At 36.5% G+C, this 10573-nt stretch overlaps 1 pseudogene; it reads right to left on the reverse strand.

The window, feature by feature from the left end:
* Positions 8954-10358, reverse strand: LOC102171946 (annotated as a pseudogene).

The raw sequence follows: 10573 nt of genomic DNA on the forward strand, positions 1-10573 counted from the left end.
GAAAATAAGTCTTACTGATATTCTCACTTGTAAGTTACTAAGCTGAACATCAACATCAAAAACTTACTTTAATATCATCAAAGACTCTAAAAAAGTTGCGTTGTCTTTATAAAATTCCTGTTGATATAAACTCAGCCTCTCCAAAGCATTTTATGCTTCTTTCTGTGTGACTGTTGCAAGAGTACCTGTCAAAGTGGTTAGCATTTTACCGCTTAACCCTTTTCATCATTGCCATGTCTCTTATCTAAGAAATTTGACAAGAAGCTAGGGTCTGGGGTCATAGTCACAAAAGATCTAGATTCCATAGAATAATAAATAATTGGCGATCTACCTTGGCTTACAGGTAACATTTTCCATAGTTTTTCATTCATCTCCTTGTTATTTGCTTTGATGTGGTATTGACATATTTGCTTTTGCCCTGTTAAATGTTGCTTTCCTTTGATCAGTTTTGGAACAAAGTAAAACCTCAGAAATATCTAAGTCATCAAAGCAAATGGCAGGAAGTCCTGGGAGGGATTTTGTAAGTACATTAAAAGAGGACTTCCAAAGATTTAGTTCAGTTCAGTCACTCAGTCGTGTCCGACTGTTTGTGACCCCATGAATTGCAGCACACCAGGCCTCCCTGTCCATCACCAACTCCTGGAGTTTACCCAAACTCATGTCCATCAAGTGGGTGATGCCATCCAGCCATCTCATCCTCTGTTGTCTCCTTCTCCTGCACCCAATCCCTTCCAGCATCAGAGACTTTTCCAATGAGTCAACTCTTTGCATGAGGTGGCCAAAGTACTGAAGTTTCAGCTTCAGCATTATTACTTCTAAAGAACACATAGGACTGATCTCCTTTAGAATGGACTGGTTGGATCTCCTTGCAGTCCAAGGAGAAAAGGTCAGTTTTCATTCCAATCCCAAAGAAAGGCAATGCCAAAGAATGTTCAATCTACTGCACAATTGCACTCAGCTCAAACACTAGCAAAGTAATGTTCAAAATTCTCCAAGCCAGGCTTCAACAGTACATGAACTGTGAACTTCCAGATGTTTGAGCTGGATTAGAAAAGACAGAGGAACCAGAGATCAAGTTGCCAACATCACTGGACCATAGCAAAAGCAAGAGAGTTCCAGAAAATCATCTACTTCTGCTTTATTGAGTACACCAAAGCCTTTGACTGTGTAGATCACAACAAATTATGAAAAATTCTTAAAGATGGGAATACCAGACCACCTGACCTGCCTCCTGAAAAATATGTATGCAGATCAAGAAGCAACAGTTAGTTAGAACTGGACATGAAACAGCAGACTGGTTCCAAATCAAGAAAAGAATACTTCAAGGCTGTATATTGTCACCCTGCATATTTAACTAATGTGCAGAGTACATCATGTAAAATGCCAGGCTGGATGAAGCAAAAGCTGGAATCAAGATTGCCAGGAGAAATATCAATAACCTCAGATATGCAGATGATGCCACCCTTATGGCAGAAAGTGAAGAAATGAAGAGTCTCTTGTTGAAAGTGAAAGAGAAGAGTGAAGAAGTTGGGTTAAAACTCAATATTCAGAAAACTAAGATCATGGCATCCAGTCCCATCACTTCATGGCAAACAGATGGGGAAACAATGGAAACATTGAGAGACTTTATTTTGGGGGAGCTCCAAAATCACTGCAGATATTGACTGCAGCCATGAAATTAAAAGATGCTTTGTCCTTTGAAGAAAGGCTATGACCAACCTAGATAGCATATTAAAAAGCCAACAAAATCTGTCTAGTCCAAGTTCTGGTTTTTCCAGTAGTCATACATGGATGTGGGAGTTGGACTATAAAGATAGCTGAGCAACCAAGAATTGATGCTTTTCAACTGTGGTGTTGGAGAAGACTCTTGAGAGTCCTTTGGACTGCAAGGAGATCCAACCAGTCCATCTTAAAGGAAATCAGTCCTGAATATTCATTGGAAGGACTGTTGCTGAAGCTGAAACTCCAACACTTTGGCCACCTGATGTGAAGAGCTGACTCTTTGGAAAATACCCTGATGCTTGGCAAGATTGAAGGCAGGAGGAGGAGGGGACAATTAGGATGAGATGGTTCGATGACATTGCCACTCAGTGAACATGCGTTCGAGCAAGCTTTGGGAATTGGTAATAGACAGGGAAGCCTGTCATGTAGCAATCCATAGGGTTGCAAAAAATCGGACACAACTGACTGACTAAATTGAAAGATACCTCTTCTTCCTGAGAACCCAGGTAACTTCATTTCCTAGATCCTTTGCATTTAAGAGCAACACTGGAACTAGCCAGTGGAATGTGATGGAAAATGATGTAATTACTGCTAACAGTCCATGCCTTGCATGTGTTTGTTACAGCACGTATTAATTTACCCTGTCCCCTTTTTTGTCTGCATCATAAATCCAGAAAATTGGACAGTTATGTGCATCTGTGACTCTGCAGGGATCTAGTTCAATTGTTTTTCTGCCATAAATGATGTAAAATTGTAAAAATCATTTTAGACTATCTTAGATTGAAAGATTGAATTAAATTTTTCATGACAGATCTAATTGTGGAATTAATTTTTTTTCCTGAAATGATTGTTTTAGCTTAAACTTCACTTAGGATATTGTCCTTATCAAGTGTGATTCGTCAGACAAATTAGTGTTTCCATATATATTTAAGCAGGTATATATTATGTAGCTTATGCCAACCACCTTTATCCAAATATAATCAATGACTTGCAGTTTTCTATTTGTTTCATATGATTTCAGAATATACCACTGTTTTCTGTATATAGTGAACATGAAAACTATATTACTGTTACAGCAACTTTATGCATTCTTTAGTTGGGAAGATCCCCTGGAGAAGGAAATGGCAACCCACTCCAGTATTCTTGCCTGGAAAATCCCTTGGACAGAGGAGCCTGATGGACTATAATACATGGGGTTGCAATGAGTTGGACATAACTGAGCAACTAACACACACACATACTTTCAAAATCAGTTGTAAATATTGTTAATTATAAAGTCATGCTTGATGAATTTTAGAAGTTTGTCTACCTCTGTGTGTTGTAATTGAGAGTAAATTTTCTAAAAATTGATTTTTAACGAGTAATATATAGATTTAACATGCCATGAACATAATGAAATTGTTGCATACTGGAATAGAAAATGATTTTTTAAAAGTTAAACTGATAAAGCAATGTATTATTACTTTTTGAGTATCTATTTCACTATATTTTTAGTGCTTTTTATCATATTAGTGATGCTCACTCCACCAAATATGAATATTGTAACAAATTTCTCTCCTACCTTTCTCTCAGAGATTGTTTTTGTATTGGAGAGAGTGTGTAAATTCCTAATTTTTCAAATTCATCACAAGAGTTTCTGATTTAAAATAAAACTCTAAGAATTTTGTCAAAATGATTAAGATTGAAATTTAAGGTTGGAGTATGTGACTACAGAGACATTTGGTGGTTGTTGATTTAGTCTGGAGGACTTTTGAACTGGTTGTTGAATTCTGAAACTATTAGAGATCTGAGAAATTTAAGAAAGATTTCACTTAAAATGTTTACAGATTTCTCCACCAATGATTACCTACAATAACCAGTTTCTTATGACGACACTAAAACCTCAAAACAGATGAGATGATTCAGGGATCACTAGATTATGATACAGACAATTTATCACAACAGTCTGGAGCCATGATTTGATATTCACTTCATTGCTATATAGGAATACTGTGTATTACAGGACACTAGGTATATAACTGCCTGCCCACCCTGGAGTAATATTTCTAAGGCATACTTAGACATTCTTTATTGAATCTGAAACTAATGCAGAAATCTCCATTCTGTGATAACACTGGAGCATTATGGTTTCCAAACAGTAATGCCAGTTTGGCTCTGAACATTTGTAGTTTGTAACTCTATTCTAGGTTTAAGCAATATAGGTTATGATTATTGGTATCTGGGTTGTGAGGTTGCCACAGAAAAATTCTGAGTAAAGCCAGTACATCTAGGGGTCTAGCTGAAGTTTAGGGACAAAGGGTCGACCACTCTAAGAATCTTCCTTGGTGCTGTTTTTCAAGGATGTGTTTGATGTTAAGGACATATAACATTTGTGTAGAACTCTATACTTGTTTCCAAGGGTTGTCCCAGACGGTTTGTTCGTTTTAAAATCCCTTAGATCTTTTAAGTATTAGTTGCATGAGGACTTAAACAACATAAAAAAAAAATTCTATGTTTGTTATAAAAAGGCAGTGTTTTGAACAGAGGCAATAGCTGTTGTTTTAGAGGGAATTCAGCTTTAACTTGTGTGGTGGACTAGACATCGCTTAGATTATATCTAGGACTTTGAAACTACAGCTCCTAACCTGGGGGTAGGGGAAAGAACTTGAATTACTACAAATGAATATCATGGGACTAAGGAGCTCATGGGAATGGAAGGTCTTTTGATAAAGCAATAGTTACTATACTGGCAATTGCAACTGTCGGGAGATGGCACAGTATGGGTTTAAATGCCCCATTGTCCTGAGAATGTGTACCACCACTACATGTTTAATCATGGATGAGTGACAGGACACAGCTGTATTCTACTGGAACTGGCCAAAGAAGCCTAAGAATTTTTCATTAAGAGTCAACTTCTTTCTAGCTAGTAACTTTGAGAAAGTTTTATAAATATTATTAAACATTTTATAATAGCCAGGACATGGAAGCAACCTAGATGTTCATCAGCAGACAAATGGATAAGAAAGCTGTGGTACATATACACAACGGAGTATTACTCAGCCATTAAAAAGAATACATTTGAATCAGTTCTAATGAGCTGGATAAAACTGGAGCCTATTATACAGAGTGAAGTAAGCCAGAAAGAAAAACACCAATACTGTATACTAATGCATATACATGGAATTTAGAAAGATGGTAATGATAATCCTCTATGTGAGACAGCAAAAGAAACATGGATATATAGAACAGTCTTATGGACTCTGTGGGAGAGGGAGAGGGTGGGATGATTTGGGAGAATGGCATTGAAACATGTATAATATCATATGTGAAACAAATCTCCTGTTCAGGTTCGATGTATGATACAGGATGCTTGGGGCTGGTGCACTGAGATGACCCAGAGGGATGGTATGGGGAGGGAGGTGGGAGGGGGCTCAGGAAGGGGAATATGTGTACACCCGTGGCAGAGTCATGCTGATGTATGGCAAAACCAATACAATATTGTAAAGTAATTAACCTCCAATTAAAATAAATAAATATATATTAAAAAAAGAAAGTTTTGTGAATATTTTGTAATTAATAATCTCAACATGACAATAGTAGCACCATTGCAATGTTGCAGGAATAAAACTAGTAAATATCTTGAATTATAAACCAAGGAAGTTTTATATCATTGACATTCTTATATTAGTTATTTTACTATTTACCACAAAAATATTTATAGTTCTATCATTTTTCATTCAGAGCATTTTATTCAGTACATCTTATAATTTTAGAAAATAAAATTAATTTTAGTCAGAGAATGAAGAGGATATTATATTACCTAATTTAAGTTTGTTAATATTATTGCTTGTTTTTATAAGAAGATTCTTTGAATTATAGGTTTGATCTACTTTAAATCATGGAAATTTCTTTGAGTTTTTAATTACTATATGAAGAGTGAGTCTATGGCAAATTGTTGTAGAATTATTGATTCTGATATTACAAATCCATGCTGCCTATATCTCTTTAAGATTGTATCTTTCCTAAACAAACTTTATTGAAACATCTAATTATTCCAATATCAGGAGAGAATACTTTTATTTGTCAGATAACCAGATAAAGTTTAACATATCAATAATAACATTTTTATTAGGCTAGATTGATCTTGCTTTTAGTTAAGAGAAAACTATTGTGTGCTGGTAATTTACAACCCAAATCCTTAAGGTATGAGTTTCTTTTATTTTTAATTTCAGAAGTGAAATTCTGGGATTCTAATCCATATTAATTCTTTATGGTTAAAGCAACAGAATTTCACAGAGAAAAGTAAAAGCCTATTTTTTATATCCACATTATAATCTTTCCACAGGCAAATTTCTTTTTCTCATATCCATTTATCAAAATCTAAACCTTATGTTTATTTTATTTATCTTATTTTCTTTTTTTTTTTTTTTCCTTTGGCTCCAAAAGCATTGCAATTGGTGACTGCAACCATCAAATTAAAAGATGCTTGCTCCTTGGAAGGAAAGCTATGACCAACCTAGACAGCATATTACAAAGCAGAGACATTAATTTGCCAACAAAGGTCCATCTAATCAAACCTATGATTTTTCCAGTGGTCGTATATGGGTGTGAGAGTTGGACCATAAAGAAAATTGAGTGTCAAAGAATTGATGCTTTTCAACTGTGGTGTTAGAGAAGATTCTTGAGTGTCCCTTGGACTGCAAGGAGATCCAACCAGTCAATCCTAAAGGAAATAAGTTCTGAATACTCATTGGAAGGACTGATGCTGAAGCTGAAACTCCAGTACTTTAGCCACCTGACGCAAAGACCTGACTCATCTGAAAAGACCCTGATGCTGGGCAAGATTGAAGGCAGGAGGAGGAGGGGATGACCGAGGATAAAATGATTGGATGGCATCACCAACTTGATGGACATGAATTTGAGCAAGCTTTGGGAGTTGGTGATGGACAGGGAACCCTGGCATACTGCAGTCCATGGGGCCGCAAAGAGCTGGACATGACTAAGTGACTGAACTCAAGTGAACTGAAACCTTAAGTGAAGTCGCTCTGTCGTGTCTGACTCTTTATGATCCCATGGACTGTAGCCTACCAGGCTCCTCTGTCCGTGGGATTCTCCAGGCAAGAGTACTGGAGTGGGTTGCCATTTCCTTCTCCAGGAGATCTTCCCAACCCAGGGATCGAACCTGGGTCTCCCACATTGCAGGCAGACGCTTTACCATCTGAGCCACCAGGGAAGAAACCTTAAGTACTAACTTAACTTTAAGAAATGGAGATGTGCTGTTGCTTAGGGAAAAAATCACTCTACAAATCAGAATCCTAACTTTCCAGTCAAACACCAGCACTCTGTGAAGAGAAGACTATGGGAGATATCATTAACTGTATATCACAAATCTCCAGATTGGGATCTATATTGTCATTGGATGATATTGTTTTCTGAACTCATGATGAGAGGTGGCCTTACTTTTTATGGCTATCTGCAAAGTCCACTACAGCTGACAGTGACTTGCCATGAACAGTGGTCTACAAATCAAACAATATAATTTATTTCTGTATTAAAGGACTACTGATAGTTGGTTCAGAAAGGTTTTCTTTTTTCAAATTAAATACTAGCATAGTATATTAAAATACCAAATCCTTGCTGTACTTATACACACAGAGTTTATCAAAGCTTCTTAAAATTTAAAATCTATTTCCAGGAGAAAATTCATGACACATTTATTCCTATTAATATATACATTTCTTTATATCTTACCATATGAAAATAGTATTGTGCATATTATAATGGAATGTTTGTATACACATATGAAGATGAACTACTTTTTCTTGGGCTAAATTAAATAAAATTAGTTTAACATAGATCATAAGATTCACCTGTTTGATTTTCAATGTTAATAAAATGTGAATAGAAGTTGATCATCATATGCTGAATTATTAACAATCCTCATATGCCTTTCAAAGACATTTGTGTTAAAATATAAGCCTAATGTGATCACCAAAATTCACAAATAAAAAGGCTATGAAATTAAGTTCAAGGGAAAGCAAAGAACTGAGAGTCATCCTCTAGTACAATTTTATGAGATATGAAGGAGTAAAATTTCATTTTCCCTTCATATGATATTAATATATGTGTATGATTCTGATTACTAAGACTGGAGTTATAAAGATTTACTAAAGTCTTGAGTGTGCTTAGTCACTCAGTCATGTCTGACTCTTTGTGACCCCATGAACGTAGCCCACTAAGCTGTTCTGTCTATGGAATTCTCCAGGCAAGAATACTGGAGTGGGTTGTCATTTCCTTCTCCAAACTCCTGAGTAGTTTGCTAAAAAGTTGACTCTATATTATATAAACTATGAGTACCTTCTGTGGAATAAAGTTTTTGGCAATAGACTTTAGAGGAATTTTCTTGCATATTGACAAATGAAGGAGGTAATTTAGAATGTCTTCTCAAATATACTCTGTTTTCTATGTACTCCTATAATATAGCTGAAAACACAGTAAGTATAAAGAGCCTTATAATGAGAGTTGCATGTGCAATTAACTTATTTAGAAGAGAGTATTATGTTATTTTTGGCTTATTTATCCTCAAACATCAAACTTCCTCCAAGATGTTATCATCATGTATATGGGCACCATTATATACCTAAATCCTACTTAGTATATTGTAATTGCTCAATCAATTCTCATTCGATTTAATGATGTCTTTGTATAAATCCAAGGGAAAGAAAACATATTCATCTCTTCTATGATGTAAGTGTGCAGAATTTTAACAATAATTTGTAGTACAAAGACATTTTACATTATAAATTTATATCAACCAAACCCTCATGAAATTATGCATATATTTATTGCAACGTAAGTTTGCCTTTTGACATTAATTGGTAGAATTTTTCTCAAGCCCTCACACACACACCAAAAATACTAGTACTCTTATGTTTTGTGGTACTACTGTTATTGTATTAATATGAGTTACAATTAATATTTTCAAAGATAGTATTCTTTTTTTCTCATTAAACTTCTTTTTTTTAATGGGTCTCAAATTCTATGACAGATTTTTGGTCAAGTTGTTTCCATTAAAAATTTCTGGTTTCAAAAACTAACAATTTAAAACTGTCACACACAAAGCATATGGTCCACAAAACATTCTTTCCTTCTGAAGATTTTACGACGCATTGTTATCATTAACAAGTCTTTTACTATTAAACGTAAATGGCCAATTGAAGCAAATAGTGCTGAGACAGTTCTTTCACCATTGATTAAGACTGGGGTGGCAGGTATTGGGGATGATATTCATTTAGCCTTCTGAGCATTCTGGGGAGACTTGGTGACCTTGCCAGCTCCAGCTGCCTTCTTGTCCACTGCTTTGACGACACCCAGAGCAACCATCTGTCTCATGTCATGCACAGCAAAATGGCCCAGGGGAGAAGAGCCAGAGAAACTCTCTACACACGTGGGCTTGCCGGGAACCATATCAACGATGGCAGCATCACTAGATTTCAAGAATTTAGGGCTGTCTTCCAGCTTTTCCCCAGAATGATGATCAATCTTCTTCAGCTCAGCAAACTTGCAAGCAATGTGAGCTGTTTGACAATCCAGCACAGGTGCATATCCAGCACTGATTTGGCCTGGATGGTCCAAAATAATCACCTAAGCTGTGAAGCCAGCTGCTTCCATTGGTGGGTCATTTTTGGTGTCAACAGCCACATTACCATGAAAAACATCTTTGACAGACATATTCCTGACATTGAAGCCCACATTGTCCCCAGGGAGGGCTTCACTCAATGTTTCATGGTGCATTTCTACAGACTTCACTTCAATTGTTACATTTACTGGAGCAAAGGTGACCACCATGCCAGGTTTGAGAACATCAGTCTCTACTTAACCCACAGGGACAGTACCAATACCACCAATTTTATAGACATCCTGAAGAGACAAACACAAAGTTTTGTCAGTTGTGTGATTTGGTGACAGGATGCAATCCTGTGGGTGGTTTCATTGGTATTGCTATCCTTATGGGTGACTTTCCATCCCTTGAACCATGGCATGTTAGCACTTAGCTCCAGCATGTTGTCACCATCCCAGCCAGAAATTGGCACTAATGCCATTGTATCAGGGTTGTAGCCAATTTTCTTAATGTAGGTGCTGACTTCCTTAATTTCCTTGTATTTCTTCTGGCTGTAGGGTGGCTCAATATAATTCATTTTGTTAACTCCAATGATTAATTGTTTCACCCCAGAGTGTAAGCCAGAGGGCATGCTCATGGGTCTGCCCCTTCTTGGAGATACCGGTTTCAAATTTATTAACACCAGCAGCAAAAATCAGAACAGAACAGTCAGCCTGGGATGTGCCTGTAATCATGTTTTTGATGAAGTCTCTGTGTCCTGGGGCGTCAGTGATGGTAACATAGTACTTGCTGGTCTCAAATTTCCATAGGGAGATATCAGTGGTGATACCACACTCACGTTCAGCTTTCAGTTTGTCCAAGACCCAGGCATACTTGAAGGAATTCTTTCCCATCTTGGCAACCTCCTTCTTTAGCTTTTCAATTGTTCTTTTGTCAATGCCACCGCATTTGTAGATCTGATGGCCAGTCGTGGTAGACTTCCTTGAATCAACATGCCCAATGACAACATGTTGATGTGGGTCTCTTCCTTTCCCATTTTTGCTTAGGTTTAATGGTGGTTTTCATGACACCTGTGTCCTGGCAGCAAACCCATTACAAAAAAGCCTAAGGTACTATTCTTTTTTAAAAAAACTCAGAATTTATTTATCTTTTTCTTTAGAGAGAACTATAGTTATCTTCTATGATAAAAACAGCAATATACAGACATTTTTAAAAGTTAGGGAAATATTTTTTCTCTCTTGTATAGCATTT

Source organism: Capra hircus, chromosome 3, assembly GCF_001704415.2.
Source record: "Capra hircus breed San Clemente chromosome 3, ASM170441v1, whole genome shotgun sequence".
Taxonomy (NCBI): Eukaryota; Metazoa; Chordata; class Mammalia; order Artiodactyla; family Bovidae; genus Capra; species Capra hircus.